The sequence below is a fragment of the Xylocopa sonorina genome, chromosome 2 (genome assembly GCF_050948175.1).
Source record: "Xylocopa sonorina isolate GNS202 chromosome 2, iyXylSono1_principal, whole genome shotgun sequence".
NCBI classification, from domain to species: domain Eukaryota; kingdom Metazoa; phylum Arthropoda; class Insecta; order Hymenoptera; family Apidae; genus Xylocopa; species Xylocopa sonorina.
In genome coordinates, this window is record NC_135194.1 from 236779 (window position 1) to 263337 (window position 26559).

Genomic DNA, 26559 nt, shown 5'->3' on the forward strand with positions numbered 1-26559 from the left:
ACCTCATTTCTATGTTTCATGGTAAGATATAATATGATTTGCGAAGTGTTATGTATTCCTCGTCTACACTTCAAATGAATGTAAATGCGACACTTCCTTGCAAGGAAATAGCGTTTGCAGATGTGTACGTATCGAAGCAATAGAGTTCAAATGCTTCTTAAAACGAGATATTGCATCTCATATCTATGTTTCATGATAAGATATAATAATCATTGCGAAGTGTTGTGCATTCCTCGTCTACGATTCAAGTGAAAGTAAATGCGACACTTCCTTGCAAGGAAATAACGATTGCAGATGTCTACGTATCGTAGCAATAGAGTTCATATGATTCATAAAACGCGATATCGCATCTCATTTGTATGTTTCATGGTAAGATATAACATGATTTGCGAAGTGTTATGTATTCCTCGTCTACACTTCAAATGAATGTGAATGCGACACTTCCTCGCTAGGAAATAGCGTTTGCAGATGTCTACGTATCGTAGCAATAGATTTCTAATGCTTCTTAAAACGAGATATTGCATCTCATATCTATGTTTCATGATAAGATATAATAATCATTGCGAAGTGTTGTGCATTCCTCGTCTACGATTCAAGTGAAAGTAAATGCGACACTTCCTTGCAAGGAAATAACGATTGCAGATGTCTACGTATCGTAGCAATAGAGTTCATATGATTCATAAAACGCGATATCGCATCTCATTTGTATGTTTCATGGTAAGATATAACATGATTTGCGAAGTGTTATGTATTCCTCGTCTACACTTCAAATGAATGTGAATGCGACACTTCCTTGCTAGGATATAGCGTTTGTAGACGTTTATGTATCGTAGCAATAGAGTTCTAATGCTTCTTAAAACGAGATATCGCATCTCATTTCAATATTTCATGGTAAGATGTAATATGATGTGCGAAGTGTTATGTATTCCTCCTCTACACTTCAAATGAATGTAAATGCGACACTTCCTTGCAAGGAAATAGCGTTTGCAGTTGTCTACCTATCGTAGCAATAGTGTTCTAATGCTTCTTAAAACGAGATATCGCATATCATTTCTATGTTTCATGGTAAGATATAATATGATTTGCGAAGTGTTATGTATTCCTCGACTACACTTCAAATGAATGTAAATGCAACACTTCCTCGCTAGGAAATAGCGTTTGCAGATGTCTACGTATCGTAGCAATAGCTTTCTAATGCTTCTTAAATCGCGATATCGCATCTCATTTCTATGTTTCATGGTAAGATATAATATGATTCGCGAAGTGTTATGTATTCCTCCTCTACACTTCAAATGAATGTAAATGCGACACTTCCTTGCAAGGAAATAGCGTTTGCAGTTGTCTACCTATCGTAGTAATAGTGTTCTAATGCTTCTTAAAACGAGATATCGCATCTCATTTCTATGTTTCATGGTAAGATATAATATGATCTGCGAAGAGTTATGTATTCCTCGTCTACACATCAAATGAATGTAAATGCGACACTTCCTTGCAAGGAAATAGCGTTTGCTGATGTCTACGTATCGAAGCAATAGTGTTCAAATGCTTCTTAAAACGCGATATCGCATCTCATTTCTATGTTTCATGGTAAGATATAAAATGATTTGCGAAGTGTCATGTATTCCTCCTCTACACTTCAAGTGAATGTGAATGCGATACTTCCTCGCTAGGTAATAGCGTTTGCAGATGTCTACGTATCGTAGCAATAGCTTTCTAATGCTTCCTAAAACGCGATATCGCATCTCATTTCTATGTTTGATGGTAAGATATAAAATGATTTGCGAAGTGTCATGTATTCCTCGTCTACACTTCAAATGAATGTGAATGCGACACTTCCTTGCAAGGAAATAGCGTTTGCTGATGTCTACGTATCGAAGCAATAGAGTTCAAATGTTTCTTAAAACGAGATATTGCATCTCATATCAATGTTTCATGATAAGATATAATATTCATTGCGAAGCGTTATGCATTCCTCGTATGCGATTCAAATGAACGTAAATGCGACACTTCCTTGCAAGGAAATAGCGTTTGCAGTTGTCTACGTATCGTAGCAATAGAGTTCTTATGATTCTTAAAACGCGATATCGCATCTCATTTCTATCTTTCATGGTAAGTTATAGTATGATTTGCGAAGTGTTATGTATTGCTCGTCTACACTTCAAATGAATGTGACTGCCACACTTCCTCGCTAGGAAATAGCGTTTGCAGATGTCTACGTATTGTAGCAACAGATTTCTAATGCTTCTTAGAACGCGATATCGCATCTCATTTCCATCTTTCATGGTAAGATATATTTGCGAAGTGTCATGTATTCCTCGTCTACACTTCAAATGAATGTGAATGCGACACTTCCTCGCTAGGAAATAGCGTTTGCAGATGTCTACGTATCGTAGCAATAGATATGTAATGCTTCTTGAAACGCGATGTCGCATCTCATTTCTATGTTTCATGGCAAGATATAATATGATTTGCAAAGTGTTATGTATTCCTCGTCTACACTTCAAATGAATGTAAATGAGACACTTCCTTGCTAGGAAATAGCGTCTGCAGATGTCTAGGTATCGTAGCGATAGTGTTCTAATGCTTCCTAAAACGCGATATCGCATCTCATTTCTATGTTTCATGGTAAGATATAATATGATTTGCGAAGTGTTATGTATTCCTCGTCTACACTTCAAATGAATGTAAATGCGACACTTCCTTGCAAAGAACTAGCATTTGCAGATGTCTACGTATCGTAGCAATAGATATGTAATGCTTCTTAGGACGCGATATCGCATCTCATTTCTACGTTTCATGGTAAGATGTAATATGATTTGCGAAGTGTCATGTATTCCTCGTCTACTATTCAAATGAGTGTAAATGCGTCACTTCCTAGCAAGGAAATAGCGTTTGCAGATGTCTACGTATCGTAGCTATCGATTTCTAATGCTTCTTAAAACGCGATATCGCATCTCATTTCTATGTTTCATGGTAATATATAATATTATTTGCGAAATGTTTTGTATTCCTCGTCTACACTTCAAATGAATGTAAATGCGAGACTTCCTCGCTAGGAAATAGCGTTTGCAGATGTCTATGTATCGTAGCAATAGCTTTCTAATGCTTCTTAAAACGCGATATCGCATCTCATTTCTATGTTTCATGGTAAGATATAATATGATTTGCGAAATGTTATGTATTCCTCGTCTACACTTCAAATGAATGTGAATGCGACACTTCCTCGCTAGGAACTAGCGTTTGCAAATGTCTACGTATCGTAGCAATAGATTTCTAATGCTTCTTAAAGCGCGATATGGCATCTCATTTCTATGTTTCATGGTAAGATACAATATGATTTGCGATGTGTTATGTATTCCTCGTCTACACTTCAAATGAATGTAAATGCGACACTTCCTTGCAAGGAAATAGCGATTGCAGATGTCTACGTATCGAAGCAATAGAGTTCAAATGCTTCTTAAAACGAGATATTGCATCTCATTTCTATGTTTCATGGTAAGATATAATATGATTTGCGAATTGTTACGTATTCCTCGTCTACACTTCAAATGAATGTAAATGCGACACTTTCTTGCTAGGAAATAGCGTCTGCAGATGTCTAGGTATCGTAGCAATAGAGTTCTAATGCTTCTTAAAACGAGATATTGCATCTCATATCTATGTTTCATGATAAGATATAATATTCATTGCGAAGTGTTATGCATTCCTCGTATGCGATTCAAATGAATGTAAATGCGACACTTCCTTGCAAGGAAATAGCGTTTGCAGTTTTCTACGTATCGTAGCAATAGAGTTCTTATGATACTTAAAACGCGATATCGCATCTCATTTCCATCTTTCATGGTAAGATATAATATGATTTGCGAAGTGTTATGTATTCCTCGTCTACACTTCAAATGAATGTGAATGCTACACTTCCTCGCTAGGAAATAGCGTTTGCAGATGTCTACGTATCGTAGCAATAGATATGTAATGCTTCTTAAAACGCGATGTCGCATCTCATTTCTATGTTTCATGGCAAGATATAATATGATTTGCGAAGTGTTATGTATTCCTCGTCTACACTTCAAATGAATGTAAATGCGACACTTCCTTGCTAGGAAACAGCGTCTGCAGATGTCTAGGTATCGTAGCGATAGTGTTCTAATGCTTCCTAAAACGCGATATCGCATCTCATTTCTATGTTTCATGGTAAGATATAATATGATTTGCGAAGTGTTATGTATTCCTCGGCTACACTTCAAATGAATGTAATTGCGACACTTCCTTGCAAGGAAATAGCGTTTGCAGATGTCTACCTATCGTAGCAACAGAGTTCTAATGCTTCTTAAAACGCGATACCGCATCTCATTTCTATGTTTCATGGTAAGATATAATATGATTTGCGAAGTGTTATGTATTCCTCGTCTACACTTCAAATGAATGCAATTGCGACACTTCCTTGCAAAGAAATAGCGTCTGCAGATGTCTAGGTATCGTAGCGATAGAATTCTAATGCTTCTTTAAACGCGATATCGCATCTCATTTCCATGTTTCATAGTAAGATATAATATGATTTGCGAAGTGTTAAGTATTCCTCGTCTACACTTCAAATGAATGTAATTGCGACACTTCCTTGCAAAGAAATAGCGTTTGCAGATGTCTACGTATCGTAGCAATAGATATGTAATGCTTCTTAAAACGCGAAATCGCATCTCATTTCTACGTTTCATGGTAAGATATAATATGATTTGCGAAGTGTCATGTATTCCTCGTCTACTATTCAAATGAGTGTAAATGCGTCACTTCCTAGCAAGGAAATAGCGTTCGCAGATGTCTACGTATCGTAGCTATAGATTTCTAATGCTTCTTAAAACGCGAATTCGCATCTCATTTCTATGTTTCGTGGTAATATATAATATGATTTGCGAAATGTTATGTATTTCTCGTCTACACTTCAAATGAATGTAAATGCGACACTTCCTTGCTAGGAAATAGCGTCTGCAGATGTCTAGGTATCGTACCGATAGAGTTCTAATGCTTCTTTAAACGCGATATCGCATCTCATTTCCATGTTTCATCGTAAGATATAATATGATTTGCGAAGTGTTATGTATTCCTCGTCGACACTTCAAATGAATGTAAATGCGACACTTCTTTGCAAGGAAATAGCGTTTGCAGATGTCTACATACCGTAGCAATAGAGTTCTAATGCTTCTTAAAACGCGAAATCGCTTCTCATTTCTACGTTTCATGGTAAGATATAATATGATTTGCGAAGTGTCATGTATTCCTCGTCTACTATTCAAGTGAGTGTAAATGCGACACTTCCTAGCAAGGAAATAGCGTTTGCAGATGTCTACGTATCGTAGCTATAGATTTCTAATACTTCTTAAAAAGCGATATCGCATCTCATTTCTGTGTTTCATGGTAAGATATAATATGATTTGCGAAGTGTCGTGTATTCCTCGTCTACACTTCAAATGAATGTAAATGCGACACTTCCTTGCAAGGAAATAGCGTTTGCAGATTTCTACGTATCGTAGCAATAGAGTTCTTATGATTCTTAAAACGCGATATCGCATCTCATTTCTATGTTTCATGGTAAGATATAATATGATTTGCGAAGTGTCATGTATTCCTCGTCTACACTTCAAATGAATGTAAATGCGAAACTTCCTCGCTAGGAAATAACGTTTGCAGATGTCTATGTATCGTAGCAATAGCTTTCTAATGCTTCTTAAAACGCGATATCGCATCTCATTTCTATGTTTCATGGTAAGATATAATATGATTTGCGAAGTGTCATGTATTCCTCCACTACACTTCAAATGAATGTGACTGCGATATTTCCTCGCTAGGAAATAGCGTTTGCAGATGTCTACGTATCGTAGCATTAGATATGTAATGCTTCTTAAAACGCGATATCGCATCTCATTTCTACGTTTCATGGTAAGATATAATATGATTTGCGAAGTGTCATGTATTCCTCGTCTACTACTCAAATGAGTGTAAAAGCGACACTTCCTTGCCAGGAAATAGCATTTGCAAATGTCTACCTATCGTAGCAATAGAGCTCTTATGCTTCCTAAAACGCGATATCGCATCTCATTTCTATGTTTCATGGTAAGATATAATATGATTTGCGAAGTGTTATGTATTCCTCGTCTACACTTCAAATGCGACACTTCCTCGCCAGGAAATAGCGTTTGCAAATGTCTACCTATCGTAGCAATAGTGCTCTTATGCTTCTTAAAACGCGATATCGCATCTCATTTCTACGTTTCATGGTAAGATATAATATGATTTGCGAAGTGTCACGTATTCCTCGTCTACTATTCAAGTGAGTGTAAATGCGACACTTCCTAGCAAGGAAATAGCGTTTGCAGATGTCTACGTATCGTAGCTATAGATTTCTAATGCTTCTTCAAAAGCGATATCGCATCTGATTTCTATGTTTCATGGTAAGATATAATATGATTTGCGAAGTGTCATGTATTCCTCGTCTACACTTCAAATGAATGTGACTGCGATATTTCCTCGCTAGGAAATAGCGTTTGCAGATGTCTACGTATCGTAGCAATAGATATGTAATACTTCTTAAAACGCGGTATCGCATCTCATTTCTACGTTTCATGGTAAGATATAATATGATTTGCGAAGTGTCATGTATTCCTCGTCTACTATTCAAGTGAGTGTAAATGCGACACTTCCTAGCAAGGAAATAGCGTTTGCAGATGTCTACGTATCGTAGCTATAGATTTCTAATGCTTCTTAAAAGCGATATCGCATCTCATTTCTATGTTTCATGGTAAGATATAATATGATTTGCGAAGTGTCATGTATTCCTCGTCTACACTTCAAATGAATGTAAATGCAACACTTCCTTGCAAGGAAATAGAGTTTGCAGATGTTTACCTATAGTAGCAATAGAGTTCTAATGCTTCTTAAAACGCGATATCGCATCTCATTTCTATGTTTCATGGTAAGATATAATATGATTTGCGAAGTGTCATGTATTCCTCGTCTACACTTCAAATGAATGTAAATGCGAGACTTCCTCGCTAGGAAATAGCGTTTGCAGATGTCTATGTATCGTAGCAATTGCTTTCTAATGCTTCTTAAAACGCGATATCGCATCTCATTTCTATGTTTCATGGTAAGATGTAATATGATGTGCGAAGTGTTATGTATTCCTCCTCTACACTTCAAATGAATGTAAATGCGACACATCCCTGCCAGGAAATAGCGTTTGCAAATGTCTACCTATCGTAGCAATAGTGTTCTAATGCTTCTTAAAACGCGATATCGCACCTCATTTCTATGTTTCATGGTAAGATATAATATGATTTGCGAAGTGTTATGTATTCCTCGTCTACACTTCAAATGAATGTAAATGCGACACTTCCTTGCAAGGAAATAGCGTTTGCAGATGTGTACGTATCGAAGCAATAGAGTTCAAATGCTTCTTAAAACGAGATATTGCATCTCATATCTATGTTTCATGATAAGATATAATAATCATTGCGAAGTGTTGTGCATTCCTCGTCTACGATTCAAATGAAAGTAAATGCGACACTTCCTTGCAAGGAAATAACGATTGCAGATGTCTACGTATCGTAGCAATAGAGTTCATATGATTCATAAAACGCGATATCGCATCTCATTTGTATGTTTCATGGTAAGATATAACATGATTTGCGAAGTGTTATGTATTCCTCGTCTACACTTCAAATGAATGTGAATGCGACACTTCCTCGCTAGGAAATAGCGTTTGCAGATGTCTACGTATCGTAGCAATAGATTTCTAATGCTTCTTAAGACGCGATATCGCATCTCATTTCTATGTTTCATGGCAAGATATAATATGATTTGCGAAGTGTTATGTATTCCTCGTCTACACTTCAAATGAATGTAAATGCGACACTTCCTTGCTAGTAAATAGCGTCTGCTGATGTCTAGGTATCGTAGCGATAGTGTTCTAATGCTTCTTAAAACGCGATATCGCATCTCATTTTTATGTTTCACGGCAAGATATAATATGATTTGCGAAGTGTTATGTATTCCTCGTCTACACTTCAAATGAATGTAAATGCGACACTTCCTTGCTAGTAAATAGCGTCTGCTGATGTCTAGGTATCGTAGCGATAGTGTTCTAATGCTTCTTAAAACGCGATATCGCATCTCATTTCTATGATTCATGGCAAGATATAATATGATTTGCGAAGTGTTATGTATTCCTCGTCTACACTTCAAATGAATGTAAATGCGACACTTCCTTGCAAGGAAATAGAGTTTGCAGATGTGTACGTATCGAAGCAATAGAGTTCAAATGCTTCTTAAAACGAGATATTGCATCTCATATCTATGTTTCATGATAAGATATAATAATCATTGCGAAGTGTTGTGCATTCCTCGTCTACGATTCAAATGAAAGTAAATGCGACACTTCCTTGCAAGGAAATAACGATTGCAGATGTCTACGTATCGTAGCAATAGAGTTCATATGATTCATAAAACGCGATATCGCATCTCATTTCTATGTTTCATGGTAAGATATAATATGATTTGCGAAGTGTTATGTGTTCCTCGTTTACACTTCAAATGAATGTGAATGCGACACTTCCTCGCTAGGAAATAGCGTTTGCAGATGTTTACCTATAGTAGCAATAGAGTTCTAAAGCTTCTTAAAACGCGATATCGCATCTCATTTCTATGATTCATGGCAAGATATAATATGATTTGCGAAGTGTTATGTATTCCTCGTCTACACTTCAAATGAATGTAAATGCGACACTTCCTTGCTAGTAAATAGCGTCTGCTGATGTCTAGGTATCGTAGCGATAGTGTTCTAATGCTTCTTAAAACGCGATATCGCATCTCATTTCTATGTTTCATGGTAAGATATAATATGATTTGCGAAGTGTTATGTATTCCTCGTCTACACTTCAAATGAATGTAAATGCGACACTTCCTTGCAAGGAAATAGCGTTTGCTGATATCTACGTATCGAAGCAATAGAGTTCAAATGCTTCTGAAAACGAGATATTCCATCTCATATCTATGCTTCATGATAAGATATAATATTCATTGCGAAGTGTTATGCATTCCTCGTATGCGACTCAAATGAATGTAAATGCGACACTTCCTTGCAAGGAAATAGCGTTTGCAGTTGTCTACGTATCGTAGCAATAGATTTCTAATGCTTCTTAAAACGCGATATCGCATCTCATTTCTATGTTTCATGGCAAGATATAATATGATTTGCGAAGTGTTATGTATTCCTCGTCTACACTTCAAATGAATGTAAATGCGACACTTCTTTGCAAGGAAATAGCGCTGCAGATGTCTACCTATCATAGCAGTAGGGTTCTAATGCTTCTTAAAACGCGAAATCGCATCTCATTTCTATGTTTCATGGTAAGATTTAATATGATTTGCGAAGTGTTATGTATTCCTCGTCTACACTTCAAATGAATGCAAATGCGACACTTCCTTGCAAGGAAATAGCGTTTGCAGATGTCTACGTATCGTAGCAATAGATTTCTAATGCTTCTTAAAACGCGATATCGCATCTCATTTCTATGTTTCATGGCAAGATATAATATGATTTGCGAAGTGTTATGTATTCCTCGTCTACACTTCAAATGAATGTAAATGCGACACTTTCTCGCTAGGAAATAGCGTCTGCTGATGTCTAGGTATCGTAGCGATAGTGTTCTAATGCTTCTTAAAACGCGATATCGCATCTCATTTCTATGTTTCATGGTAAGATATAATATGATTTGCGAAGTGTTATGTATTCCTCGTCTACACATCAAATGAATGTAAATGCGACACTTCCTTGCAAGGAAATAGCGTTTGCTGATGTCTACGTATCGAAGCAATAGTGTTCAAATGCTTCTTAATACGAGATATTGCATCTCATATCTATGTTTCATGATAAGATATAATATTCATTGCGAGGTGTTATGCATTCCTCGTATGCGATTCAGATGAATGTAAATGCGACACTTCCTTGCAAGGAAATAGCGTTTGCAGTTTTCTACGTATCGTAGCAATAGGGTTCTTATGATTCTTAAAACGCGATATCGCATCTCATTTCCATCTTTCATGGTAAGATATAATATGATTTGCGAAGTGTTATGTATTTCTCGTCTACACTTCAAATGAATGTGAATGCGACACTTCCTCGCTAGGAAATAGCGTTTGCAGATGTCTACGTATCGTAGCAATAGATATGTAATGCTTCTTAAAACGCGATACCGCATCCCATTTCTATGTTTCATGGTAAGACATAATATGATTTGCGAAGTGTTATGTATTACTCGTCTACACTTCAAACGAATGTAAATGCGACACTTCCTTGCAAAGAAATAGCGTTTGCAGATGTCTACGTATCGTAGCAATAGATATGTAATGCTTCTTAAAACGCGATACCGCATCCCATTTCTATGTTTCATGGTAAGATATAATATGATTTGCGAAGTGTCATGTATTCCTCGTCTACACTACAAATGAATGTAAATGCGAGACTTCCTCGCTAGGAAATAGCGTTTGCAGATGTCTATGTATCGTAGCAATAGCTTTCTAATGCTTCTTAAAACGCGATATCGCATCTCATTTCTATGTTTCATGGTAAGATATAATATGATTTGCGAAGTGTCATGTATTCCTCGTCTACACTTCAAATGAATGTGACTGCGATATTTCCTCGCTAGGAAATAGCGTTTACAGATGTCTACGTATCGTAGCAATAGCTTTCTAATGCTTCTTAAAACGCGATATCGCATCTCATTTCTATATTTCATGGTAAGATATAATATGATTTGCGAAGTGTCATGTATTCCTCGTCTACACTTCAAATGAATGTAAATGCGACACTTCCTCGCTAGGAAATAGCGATTGCAGATGTCTACGTATCGAAGCAATAGAGTTCAAATGCTTCTTAAAACGAGATATTGCATCTCATACCTATGTTTCATGATAAGATATAATATTCATTGCGAAGTGTTATGCATTCCTCGTATGCGACTCAAATGAATGTAAATGCGACACTTCCTTGCAAGGAAATAGCGTTTGCAGTTGTCTACGTATCGTAGCAATAGAGTTCTTATGATTCTTAAAACGCGATATCGCATCTCACTTCTATGTTTCATGGTAAGATATAATATGATTTGCGAAGTGTTATGTATTCCTCGTCTACACTTCAAATGCGACACTTCCTTGCCAGGAAATAGCGTTTGCAAATGTCTACCTATCGTAGCAATAGTGCTCTTATGCTTCTTAAAACGCGATATCGCAACTCATTTCTATGTTTCATGGTAAGATATAATATGATTTGCGAAGTGTTATGTATTCCTCGTCTACACTTCGAATGAATGTAAATGCGACACTTCCTTGCAAGGAAATAGCGATTGCAGATGTCTACGTATCGAAGCAATAGAGTTCAAATGCTTCTTAAAACGAGATATTGCATCACATTTCTATGTTGCATGGTAAGATATAATATGATTTGCGAAGTGTTACGTATTCCTCGTCTACACTTCAAATGAATGTAAATGCGACACTTCCTTGCTAGGAAATAGCGTCTGCAGATGTCTAGGTATCGTAGCAATAGAGTTCTAATGCTTCTTAAAACGAGATATTGCATCTCATATCTATGTTTCATGATAAGATATAATATTCATTGCGAAGTGTTATGCATTCCTCGTCTACACTTCAAATGAATGTGAATGCGATACTTCCTCGCTAGGAAATAGCGTTTGCAGATGTCTACGTATTGTATCAATAGCTCTCTAATGCTTCTTAAAACGCGATATCGCATCTCATTTCTATGTTTCATGGTAAGATATAATATGATTTGCGAAGTGTCATGTATTCCTCGTCTACACTTCAAGTGAATGTGACTGCGACATTTCCTCGCTAGGAAATAGCGTTTGCAGATTTCTACGTATCGTAGCAATAGCTTTCTAACGCTTCTTAAAACGCGATATCGCATCTCATTTCTATGTTTCATGGTAAGATATAATATGATTTGCGAGGTGTTATGTATTCCTCGTCTACACTTCAAATGAATGTGAATGCGATACTTCCTCGCTAGGAAATAGCGTTTGCAGATGTCTACGTATCGTAGCAATAGCTTTATAATGCTTCTTAAAACGCGAGATCGCATCCCATTTCTATGTTTCATGGTAAGATATAATATGATTTGCGAAGTGTCATGTATTCCTCGCCTACACTTCAAATGAATGTAAATGCGACACTTCCTTGCTAGGAAATGGCGTCCGCAGATGCCTAGGTATCGTAGCAATAGAGTTCTAATGCTTCTTAAAACGAGATATTGCATCTCATATCTATGTTTCATGATAAGATATAATATTCATTGCGAAGTGTTATGCATTCCTCGTCTACGATTCAAATGAAAGTAAATGCGACACTTCCTTGCAAGGAAATAGCGTTTGCAGATGTCTATGTATCGTAGCAATAGAGTTCATATGATTCATAAAACGCGATATCGCATCTCATTTGTATGTTTCATGGTAAGATATAACATGATTTGCGAAGTGTTATGTATTCCTCGTCTACACTTCAAATGAATGTGAATGCGACACTTCCTCGCTAGGAAATAGCGTTTGCAGATGTCTACGTATCGTAGCAATAGATTTCTAATGCTTCTTAAGACGCGATATCGCATCTCATTTCTATGTTTCATGGCAAGATATAATATGATTTGCGAAGTGTTATGTATTCCTCGTCTACACTTCAAATGAATGTAAATGCGACACTTCCTTGCTAGTAAATAGCGTCTGCTGATGTCTAGGTATCGTAGCGATAGTGTTCTAATGCTTCTTAAAACGCGATATCGCATCTCATTTTTATGTTTCACGGCAAGATATAATATGATTTGCGAAGTGTTATGTATTCCTCGTCTACACTTCAAATGAATGTAAATGCGACACTTCCTTGCTAGTAAATAGCGTCTGCTGATGTCTAGGTATCGTAGCGATAGTGTTCTAATGCTTCTTAAAACGCGATATCGCATCTCATTTCTATGATTCATGGCAAGATATAATATGATTTGCGAAGTGTTATGTATTCCTCGTCTACACTTCAAATGAATGTAAATGCGACACTTCCTTGCAAGGAAATAGAGTTTGCAGATGTGTACGTATCGAAGCAATAGAGTTCAAATGCTTCTTAAAACGAGATATTGCATCTCATATCTATGTTTCATGATAAGATATAATAATCATTGCGAAGTGTTGTGCATTCCTCGTCTACGATTCAAATGAAAGTAAATGCGACACTTCCTTGCAAGGAAATAACGATTGCAGATGTCTACGTATCGTAGCAATAGAGTTCATATGATTCATAAAACGCGATATCGCATCTCATTTCTATGTTTCATGGTAAGATATAATATGATTTGCGAAGTGTTATGTATTCCTCGTTTACACTTCAAATGAATGTGAATGCGACACTTCCTCGCTAGGAAATAGCGTTTGCAGATGTTTACCTATAGTAGCAATAGAGTTCTAAAGCTTCTTAAAACGCGATATCGCATCTCATTTCTATGATTCATGGCAAGATATAATATGATTTGCGAAGTGTTATGTATTCCTCGTCTACACTTCAAATGAATGTAAATGCGACACTTCCTTGCTAGTAAATAGCGTCTGCTGATGTCTAGGTATCGTAGCGATAGTGTTCTAATGCTTCTTAAAACGCGATATCGCATCTCATTTCTATGTTTCATGGTAAGATATAATATGATTTGCGAAGTGTTATGTATTCCTCGTCTACACTTCAAATGAATGTAAATGCGACACTTCCTTGCAAGGAAATAGCGTTTGCTGATATCTACGTATCGAAGCAATAGAGTTCAAATGCTTCTGAAAACGAGATATTGCATCTCATATCTATGCTTCATGATAAGATATAATATTCATTGCGAAGTGTTATGCATTCCTCGTATGCGACTCAAATGAATGTAAATGCGACACTTCCTTGCAAGGAAATAGCGTTTGCAGTTGTCTACGTATCGTAGCAATAGATTTCTAATGCTTCTTAAAACGCGATATCGCATCTCATTTCTATGTTTCATGGCAAGATATAATATGATTTGCGAAGTGTTATGTATTCCTCGTCTACACTTCAAATGAATGTAAATGCGACACTTCTTTGCAAGGAAATAGCGCTGCAGATGTCTACCTATCATAGCAGTAGGGTTCTAATGCTTCTTAAAACGCGAAATCGCATCTCATTTCTATGTTTCATGGTAAGATTTAATATGATTTGCGAAGTGTTATGTATTCCTCGTCTACACTTCAAATGAATGCAAATGCGACACTTCCTTGCAAGGAAATAGCGTTTGCAGATGTCTACGTATCGTAGCAATAGATTTCTAATGCTTCTTAAAACGCGATATCGCATCTCATTTCTATGTTTCATGGCAAGATATAATATGATTTGCGAAGTGTTATGTATTCCTCGTCTACACTTCAAATGAATGTAAATGCGACACTTTCTCGCTAGGAAATAGCGTCTGCTGATGTCTAGGTATCGTAGCGATAGTGTTCTAATGCTTCTTAAAACGCGATATCGCATCTCATTTCTATGTTTCATGGTAAGATATAATATGATTTGCGAAGTGTTATGTATTCCTCGTCTACACATCAAATGAATGTAAATGCGACACTTCCTTGCAAGGAAATAGCGTTTGCTGATGTCTACGTATTGAAGCAATAGTGTTCAAATGCTTCTTAATACGAGATATTGCATCTCATATCTATGTTTCATGATAAGATATAATATTCATTGCGAGGTGTTATGCATTCCTCGTATGCGATTCAGATGAATGTAAATGCGACACTTCCTTGCAAGGAAATAGCGTTTGCAGTTTTCTACGTATCGTAGCAATAGGGTTCTTATGATTCTTAAAACGCGATATCGCATCTCATTTCCATCTTTCATGGTAAGATATAATATGATTTGCGAAGTGTTATGTATTTCTCGTCTACACTTCAAATGAATGTGAATGCGACACTTCCTCGCTAGGAAATAGCGTTTGCAGATGTCTACGTATCGTAGCAATAGATATGTAATGCTTCTTAAAACGCGATACCGCATCCCATTTCTATGTTTCATGGTAAGACATAATATGATTTGCGAAGTGTTATGTATTACTCGTCTACACTTCAAACGAATGTAAATGCGACACTTCCTTGCAAAGAAATAGCGTTTGCAGATGTCTACGTATCGTAGCAATAGATATGTAATGCTTCTTAAAACGCGATACCGCATCCCATTTCTATGTTTCATGGTAAGATATAATATGATTTGCGAAGTGTCATGTATTCCTCGTCTACACTACAAATGAATGTAAATGCGAGACTTCCTCGCTAGGAAATAGCGTTTGCAGATGTCTATGTATCGTAGCAATAGCTTTCTAATGCTTCTTAAAACGCGATATCGCATCTCATTTCTATGTTTCATGGTAAGATATAATATGATTTGCGAAGTGTCATGTATTCCTCGTCTACACTTCAAATGAATGTGACTGCGATATTTCCTCGCTAGGAAATAGCGTTTACAGATGTCTACGTATCGTAGCAATAGCTTTCTAATGCTTCTTAAAACGCGATATCGCATCTCATTTCTATATTTCATGGTAAGATATAATATGATTTGCGAAGTGTCATGTATTCCTCGTCTACACTTCAAATGAATGTAAATGCGACACTTCCTCGCTAGGAAATAGCGATTGCAGATGTCTACGTATCGAAGCAATAGAGTTCAAATGCTTCTTAAAACGAGATATTGCATCTCATACGTATGTTTCATGATAAGATATAATATTCATTGCGAAGTGTTATGCATTCCTCGTATGCGACTCAAATGAATGTAAATGCGACACTTCCTTGCAAGGAAATAGCGTTTGCAGTTGTCTACGTATCGTAGCAATAGAGTTCTTATGATTCTTAAAACGCGATATCGCATCTCACTTCTATGTTTCATGGTAAGATATAATATGATTTGCGAAGTGTTATGTATTCCTCGTCTACACTTCAAATGCGACACTTCCTTGCCAGGAAATAGCGTTTGCAAATGTCTACCTATCGTAGCAATAGTGCTCTTATGCTTCTTAAAACGCGATATCGCAACTCATTTCTATGTTTCATGGTAAGATATAATATGATTTGCGAAGTGTTATGTATTCCTCGTCTACACTTCGAATGAATGTAAATGCGACACTTCCTTGCAAGGAAATAGCGATTGCAGATGTCTACGTATCGAAGCAATAGAGTTCAAATGCTTCTTAAAACGAGATATTGCATCACATTTCTATGTTGCATGGTAAGATATAATATGATTTGCGAAGTGTTACGTATTCCTCGTCTACACTTCAAATGAATGTAAATGCGACACTTCCTTGCTAGGAAATAGCGTCTGCAGATGTCTAGGTATCGTAGCAATAGAGTTCTAATGCTTCTTAAAACGAGATATTGCATCTCATATCTATGTTTCATGATAAGATATAATATTCATTGCGAAGTGTTATGCATTCCTCGTCTACACTTCAAATGAATGTGAATGCGATACTTCCTCGCTAGGAAATAGCGTTTGCAGATGTCTACGTATTGTATCAATAGCTCTCTAATGCTTCTTAAAACGCGATATCGCATCTCATTTCTATGTTTCATGGTAAGATATAATATGATTTGCGAAGTGTCATGTATTCCTCGTCTACACTTCAAGTGAATGTGACTGCGACATTTCCTCGCTAGGAAATAGCGTTTGCAGATTTCTACGTATCGTAGCAATAGCTTTCTAACGCTTCTTAAAACGCGATATCGCATCTCATTTCTATGTTTCATGGTAAGATATAATATGATTTGCGAGGTGTTATGTATTCCTCGTCTACACTTCAAATGAATGTGAATGCGATACTTCCTCGCTAGGAAATAGCGTTTGCAGATGTCTACGTATCGTAGCAATAGCTTTATAATGCTTCTTAAAAACGCGAGATCGCATCCCATTTCTATGTTTCATGGTAAGATATAATATGATTTGCGAAGTGTCATGTATTCCTCGCCTACACTTCAAATGAATGTAAATGCGACACTTCTTGCTAGGAAATGGCGTCCGCAGATGCCTAGGTATCGTAGCAATAGAGTTCTAATGCTTCTTAAAACGAGATATTGCATCTCATATCTATGTTTCATGATAAGATATAATATCATTGCGAAGTGTTATGCATTCCTCGTCTACGATTCAAATGAAAGTAATTGCGACACTTCCTTGCAAGGAAATAGCCGTTTGCAGATGTCTATGTATCGTAGCAATAGAGTTCATATGATTCATAAAACGCGATATCGCATCTCATTTGTATGTTTCATGGTAAGATATAACATGATTTGCGAGTGTTATGTATTCCTCGTCTACACTTCAAATGAATGTGAATGCGACACTTCCTCGCTAGGAAATAGCGTTTGCAGATGTCTACGTATCGTAGCAATAGATTTCTAATGCTTCTTAAGACGCGATTATCGCATCTCATTTTCTATGTTTCATGGCAAGATATAATATGATTTGCGAAGTGTTATGTATTCCTCGTCTACACTTCAAATGAATGTAAATGCGACACTTCCTTGCTAGTAAATAGCGTCTGCTGATGTCTAGGTATCGTAGCGATAGTGTTCTAATGCTTCTTAAAACGCGATATCGCATCTCATTTTATGTTTCACGGCAAGATATAATATGATTTGCGAAGTGTTATGTATTCCTCGTCTACACTTCAAATGATGTAAATGCGACACTTCCTTGCTAGTAAATAGCGTCTGCTGATGTCTAGGTATCGTAGCGATAGTGTTCTAATGCTTCTTAAAACGCGATATCGCATCTCATTTCTATGATTCATGGCAAGATATAATATGATTTGCGAAGTGTTATGTATTCCTCGTCTACACTTCAAAATGAATGTAAATGCGACACTTCCTTGCAAGGAAATAGAGTTTGCAGATGTGTACGTATCGAAGCAATAGAGTTCAATGCTTCTTAAAACGAGATATTGCATCTCATATCTATGTTTCATGATAAGATATAATAATCATTGCGAAGTGTTGTGCATTCCTCGTCTACGATTCAAATGAAGTAAATGCGACACTTCCTTGCAAGGAAATAACGATTGCAGATGTCTACGTATCGTAGCAATAGAGTTCATATGATTCATAAAACGCGATATCGCATCTCATTTCTATGTTTCATGGTAAGATATAATATGATTTGCGAAGTGTTATGTATTCCTCGTTTACACTTCAAATGAATGTGAATGCGACACTTCCTCGCTAGGAAATAGCGTTTGCAGATGTTTACCTATAGTAGCAATAGAGTTCTAAAGCTCTTAAAAACGCGATATCGCATCTCATTTCTATGATTCATGGCAAGATATAATATGATTTGCGAAGTGTTATGTATTCCTCGTCTACACTTCAAATGAATGTAATGCGACACTTCCTTGCTAGTAAATAGCGTCCTGCTGATGTCTAGGTATCGTAGCGATAGTGTTCTAATGCTTCTAAAACGCGATATCGCATCTCATTTCTATGTTTCATGGTAAGATATATTATTGATTTGCGAAGTGTTATGTATTCCTCGTCTACACTTCAAATGAATGTAATGCGACACTTCCTTGCAAGGAAATAGCGTTTGCTGATATCTACGTATCGAAGCAATAGAGTTCAAATGCTTCTGAAAACGAGATATTGCATCTCATATCTATGCTTCATGATAAGATATAATATTCATTGCGAAGTGTTATGCATTCCTCGTATGCGACTCAAATGAATGTAAATGCGACACTTCCTTGCAAGGAAATAGCGTTTGCAGTTGTCTACGTATCGTAGCAATAGATTTCTAATGCTTCTTAAAACGCGATATCGCATCTCATTTCTATGTTTCATGGCAAGATATAATATGATTTGCTAAGTGTTATGTATTCCTCGTCTACACTTCAAATGATGTAAATGCGACACTTCTTGCAAGGAAATAGCGCTGCAGATGTCTACCTATCATAGCAGTAGGGTTCTAATGCTTCTTAAAACGCGAAATCGCATCTCATTTCTATGTTTCATGGTAAGATTTAATATGATTTGCGAAGTGTTATGTATTCTCGTCTACACTTCAAAAGAATGCAAATGCGACACTTCCTTGCAAGGAAATAGCGTTTGCAGATGTCTACGTATCGTAGCAATAGATTTCTAATGCTTCTTAAAACGCGATATCGCATCTCTTTCTATGTTTCATGGCAAGATATAATATGATTGCGAAGTGTTATGTATTCCTCGTCTACACTTCAAATGAATGTAAATGCGACACTTTCTCGCTAGGAATAGCGTCTGCTGATGTCTAGGTATCGTAGCGATAGTGTTCTAATGCTTCTTAAAACGCGATATCGCATCTCATTTCTATGTTTCATGGTAAGATATAATATGATTGCGAAGTGTTATGTATTCCTCGTCTACACATCAAATGAATGTAAATGCGACACTCCCTTGCAAGGAAATAGCGTTTGCTGATGTCTACGTATCGAAGCAATAGTGTTCAAATGCTTCTTAATACGAGATATTGCATCTCATATCTATGTTTCATGATAAGATATAATATTCATTGCGAGGTGTTATGCATTCCTCGTATGCGATTCAGATGAATGTAAATGCGACACTTCCTTGCAAGGAAATAGCGTTTGCAGTTTTCTACGTATCGTAGCAATAGGGTTCTTATGATTCTTAAAACGCGATATCGCATCTCATTTCCATCTTTCATGGTAAGATATAATATGATTTGCGAAGTGTTATGTATTTCTCGTCTACACTTCAAATGAATGTGAATGCGACACTTCCTCGCTAGGAAATAGCGGTTTTGCAGATGTCTACGTATCGTAGCAATAGATATGTAATGCTCTTAAAACGCGATACCGCATCCCATTTCTATGTTTCATGGTAAGACATAATATGATTTGCGAATGTGTTATGTATTACTCGTCTACACTTCAAACGAATGTAAATGCGACACTTCCTTGCAAAGAAATAGCGTTTGCAGATGTCTACGTATCGTAGGCAATAGATATGTAATGCTTCTTAAAACGCGATACCGCATCCCATTTCTATGTTCATGGTAAGATATAATATGATTTGCGAAGTGTCATGTATTCCTCGTCTACACTACAAATGAATGTAAATGCGAGACTTCCTCGCTAGGAAATAGCGTTTGCAGATGGTCTATGTTATCGTAGCAATAGCTTTCTAATGCTTCTTAAAACGCGATATCGCATCTCATTTCTATGTTTCATGGTAAGATATAATATGATTTGCGAAGTGTCATGTATTCCTCGTCTACACTTCAAATGAATGTGACTGCGATATTTCCTCGCTAGGAAATAGCGTTTACAGATGTCTACGTATCGTAGCAATAGCTTTCTAATGCTTCTTAAAACGCGATATCGCATCTCATTTCTATATTTCATGGTAAGATATAATATGATTTTGCGAAGTGTCATGTATTTCCTCGTCTACACTTCAAATGAATGTAAAATGCGACACTTCCTCGCTAGGAAATAGCGATTGCTGATGTCTACGTATCGAAGCAATAGAGTTCAAATGCTTCTTAAAACGAGATATTGCATCTCATACCTATGTTTCATGATATGATATAATATTCATTGCGAAGTGGTTATGCATTCCTCGTATGCGACTCAAATGAATGTAGAATGGGCGACACTTCCTTGCAAGGAAATAGCGTTTGCAGTTGTCTACGTATCGTAGCAATAGAGTTCTTATGATTCTTAAAACGCGATATCGCATCTCACTTCTATGTTTCATGGTAAGATATAATATGATTTGCGAAGTGTTATGTATTCCTCGTCTACACTTCAAATGCGACACTTCTTGCCAGGAAATAGCGTTTGCAAATGTCTACCTATCGTAGCAATAGTGCTCTTATGCTTCTTAAAACGCGATATCGCAACTCATTTCTATGTTTCATGGTAAGATATAATATGATTTGCGAAGTGTTATGTATTCCTCGTCTACACTTCCGAATGAATGTAAATGCGACACTTCCTTGCAAGGAAATAGCGATTGCAGATGTCTTACGTATCGAAGCAATAGAGTTCAAATGCTTCTTAAAACGAGATATTGCATCACATTTCTATGTTGCATGGTAAGATTTAATATGATTTGCGAAGTGTTACGTATTCCTCGTCTACACTTCAAATGAATGTAAATGCGACACTTCCTTGCTAGAATAGCGTCTGCAGATGTCTAGGTATCGTAGCAATAGAGTTCTAATGCTTCTTAAAACGAGATATTGCATCTCATATCTATTGTTCATGATAAGATATAATATTCATTGCGAAGTGTTATGCATTCCTCGTCTACACTTCAAAATGAATGTGAATGCGATACTTCCTCGCTAGGAAATAGCGTTTGCAGATGTCTACGTATTGTATCAATAGCTCTCTAATGCTTCTTAAAACGCGATATCGCATCTCATTTCTATGTTTCATGGTAAGATATAATATGATTTGCGAAGTGTCATGTATTCCTCGTCTACACTTCAAGTGAATGTGACTGCGACATTTCCTCGCTAGGAAATAGCGTTTGCAGATTTCTACGTATCGTAGCAATAGCTTTCTAACGCTTCTTAAAACGCGATATCGCATCTCATTTCTATGTTTCATGGTAAGATATAATATGATTTGCGAGGTGTTATGTATTCCTCGTCTACACTTCAAATGAATGTGAATGCGATACTTCCTCGCTAGGAAATAGCGTTTGCAGATGTCTACGTATCGTAGCAATAGCTTTATAATGCTTCTTAAAACGCGAGATCGCATCCCATTTCTATGTTTCATGGTAAGATATAATATGATTTGCGAAGTGTCATGTATTCCTCGCCTACACTTCAAATGAATGTAAATGCGACACTTCCTTGCTAGGAAATGGCGTCCGCAGATGCCTAGGTATCGTAGCAATAGAGTTCTAATGCTTCTTAAAACGAGATATTGCATCTCATATCTATGTTTCATGATAAGATATAATATTCATTGCGAAGTGTTATGCATTCCTCGTCTACGATTCAAATGAAAGTAAATGCGACACTTCCTTGCAAGGAAATAGCGTTTGCAGATGTCTATGTATCGTAGCAATAGAGTTCATATTATTCTTAAAACGCGATATCGCATCTCATTTCTATGTTTCATGGTAAGATATAACATGATTTGCGAAGTGTTATGTATTCCTCGTCTACACTTCAAACCAATGTGAATGCGATACTTCCTCGTTAGGAAATAGCGTTTGCAGATGTCTACGTATCGTAGCAATAGCTTTAGAATGCTTCTTAAAACGCGAGATCGCATCCCATTTCTATGTTTCATGGTAAGATATAATATGATTTGCGAAGTGTCATGTATTCCTCGCCTACACTTCAAATGAATGTAAATCCGACACTTCCTTGCAAGGAAATAGCGTTTGCTGATGTCTACGTATCGAAGCAATAGAGTTCAAATGCTTCTTAAAACGAGATATTGCATCTCATATCTATGTTTCATGATAAGATATAATATTCATTGCGAAGTGCTATGCATTCCTCGTCTACGATTCAAATGAATGTAAATGTGACACTTCCTCGCTAGGAAATAGCGTTTGCAGATGTCTACGTATCGTAGCAATAGCTTTATAATGCTTCTTAAAACGCGAGATCGCATCTCATTTCTATGTTTCATGGTAAGGTATAATATGATTTGCGAAGTGTCATGTATTCCTCGTCTACGATTCAAATGAAAGTAAATGCGACACTTCCTTCCAAGGATATAGCGTTTGCAGATGTCTACGTATCGTAGCAATAGAGTTCATATGATTCTTAAAACGCGATATCGCATCTCATTTATATGTTTCATGGTAAGATATAACATGATTTGCGAAGTGTTATGTATTCCTCGTCTACACTTCAAATGAATGTGAATGCGATACTTCCTCGCTAGGAAATAGCGTTTGCAGATGTCTACGTATTGTATCAATAGCTCTCTAATGCTTCTCAAAACGCGATATCGCATCTCATTTCTATGTTTCATGGTAAGATATAATATGATTTGCGAAGTGTCATGTATTCCTCGTCTACACTTCAAGTGAATGTGACTGCGATATTTCCTCGCTAGGAAATAGCGTTTGCAGATGTCTACGTATCGTAGCAATAGCTTTCTAATGCTTCTTAAAACGCGATATCGCATCTTATTTCTATGTTTCATGGTAAGATGTAATATGATTTGCGAAGTGTTATGTATTCCTCCTCTACACTTCAAATGAATGTAAGTGCGACACTTCCTTGCAAGGAAATAGCGTTTGCAAATGTCTACCTATCGTAGCAATAGGGTTCTAATGCTTCTTAAAACGCAATATCGCATCTCATTTCTATGTTTCATGGTAAGATATAATATGGTTTGCGAAGTGTTATGTATTCCTCGTCTACACTACAAATGAATGTAAATGGGACACTTCCTTGCAAGGAAATAGCGTTTGCTGATGTCTACGTATCGAAGCAATAGAGTTCAAATGCTACTTAAAACGAGATATTGCATCTCATATATATGTTTCATGATAAGATATAATATTCATTGCGAAGTGTTATGCATTCCTCGTCTACGATTCAAATGAAAGTAAATGCGACACTTCCTTGCAAGGAAATAGCGTTTGCAGATGTCTATGTGTCGTAGCAATAGAGTTCATATGATTCTTAAAACGCGATATCGCATCTCATTTCTATGTTTCATGGTAAGATATAACATGATTTGCGAAGTGTTATGTATTCCTCGTCTACACTTCAAATGAATGTGAATGCGATACTTCCTCGCTAGGAAATAGCGTTTGCAGATGTCTACGTATCGTAGCAATAGCTTTATAATGCTTCTTAAAACGCGAGATCGCATCCCATTTCTATGTTCCATGGTAAGATATAATATGATTTGCGAAGTGTCATGTATTCCTCGCCTACACTTCAAATGAATGTAAATGCGACACTTCCTTGCTAGGAAATGGCGTCCGCAAATGCCTAGGTATCGTAGCAATACAGTTCTAATGCTTCTTAAAACGAGATATTGCATCTCATATCTATGTTTCATGATAAGATATAATATTCATTGCGAAGTGTTATGCATTCCTCGTCTACGATTCAAATGAAAGTAAATGCGACACTTCCTTGCAAGGAAATAGCGTTTGCAGTTGTCTACGTATCGTAGCAATAGAGTTCTTATGATTCTTAAAACGCGATATCGCATCTCACTTCTATGTTTCATGGTAAGATATAATATGATTTGCGAAGTGTTATGTATTCCTCGTCTACACTTCAAATGCGACACTTCCTTGCCAGGAAATAGCGTTTGCAAATGTCTACCTATCGTAGCAATAGTGCTCTTATGCTTCTTAAAACGCGATATCGCAACTCATTTCTATGTTTCATGGTAAGATATAATATGATTTGCGAAGTGTTATGTATTCCTCGTCTACACTTCGAATGAATGTAAATGCGACACTTCCTTGCAAGGAAATAGCGATTGCAGATGTCTACGTATCGAAGCAATAGAGTTCAAATGCTTCTTAAAACGAGATATTGCATCACATTTCTATGTTGCATGGTAAGATATAATATGATTTGCGAAGTGTTACGTATTCCTCGTCTACACTTCAAATGAATGTAAATGCGACACTTCCTTGCTAGGAAATAGCGTCTGCAGATGTCTAGGTATCGTAGCAATAGAGTTCTAATGCTTCTTAAAACGAGATATTGCATCTCATATCTATGTTTCATGATAAGATATAATATTCATTGCGAAGTGTTATGCATTCCTCGTCTACACTTCAAATGAATGTGAATGCGATACTTCCTCGCTAGGAAATAGCGTTTGCAGATGTCTACGTATTGTATCAATAGCTCTCTAATGCTTCTTAAAACGCGATATCGCATCTCATTTCTATGTTTCATGGTAAGATATAATATGATTTGCGAAGTGTCATGTATTCCTCGTCTACACTTCAAGTGAATGTGACTGCGACATTTCCTCGCTAGGAAATAGCGTTTGCAGATTTCTACGTATCGTAGCAATAGCTTTCTAACGCTTCTTAAAACGCGATATCGCATCTCATTTCTATGTTTCATGGTAAGATATAATATGATTTGCGAGGTGTTATGTATTCCTCGTCTACACTTCAAATGAATGTGAATGCGATACTTCCTCGCTAGGAAATAGCGTTTGCAGATGTCTACGTATCGTAGCAATAGCTTTATAATGCTTCTTAAAACGCGAGATCGCATCCCATTTCTATGTTTCATGGTAAGATATAATATGATTTGCGAAGTGTCATGTATTCCACGCCTACACTTCAAATGAATGTAAATGCGACACTTCCTTGCTAGGAAATGGCGTCCGCAGATGCCTAGGTATCGTAGCAATAGAGTTCTAATGCTTCTTAAAACGAGATATTGCATCTCATATCTATGTTTCATGATAAGATATAATATTCATTGCGAAGTGTTATGCATTCCTCGTCTACGATTCAAATGAAAGTAAATGCGACACTTCCTTGCAAGGAAATAGCGTTTGCAGATGTCTATGTATCGTAGCAATAGAGTTCATATGATTCTTAAAACGCGATATCGCATCTCATTTCTATGTTTCATGGTAAGATATAACATGATTTGCGAAGTGTTATGTATTCCTCGTCTACACTTCAAATCAATGTGAATGCGATACTTCCTCGTTAGGAAATAGCGTTTGCAGATGTCTACGTATCGTAGCAATAGCTTTAGAATGCTTCTTAAAACGCGAGATCGCATCCCATTTCTATGTTTCATGGTAAGATATAATATGATTTGCGAAGTGTCATGTATTCCTCGCCTACACTTCAAATGAATGTAAATCCGACACTTCCTTGCAAGGAAATAGCGTTTGCTGATGTCTACGTATCGAAGCAATAGAGTTCAAATGCTTCTTAAAACGAGATATTGCATCTCATATCTATGTTTCATGATAAGATATAATATTCATTGCGAAGTGCTATGCATTCCTCGTCTACGATTCAAATGAATGTAAATGTGACACTTCCTCGCTAGGAAATAGCGTTTGCAGATGTCTACGTATCGTAGCAATAGCTTTATAATGCTTCTTAAAACGCGAGATCGCATCTCATTTCTATGTTTCATGGTAAGATATAATATGATTTGCGAAGTGTCATGTATTCCTCGTCTACGATTCAAATGAAAGTAAATGCGACACTTCCTTCCAAGGATATAGCGTTTGCAGATGTCTACGTATCGTAGCAATAGAGTTCATATGATTCTTAAAACGCGATATCGCATCTCATTTATATGTTTCATGGTAAGATATAACATGATTTGCGAAGTGTTATGTATTCCTCGTCTACACTTCAAATGAATGTGAATGCGATACTTCCTCGCTAGGAAATAGCGTTTGCAGATGTCTACGTATTGTATCAATAGCTCTCTAATGCTTCTCAAAACGCGATA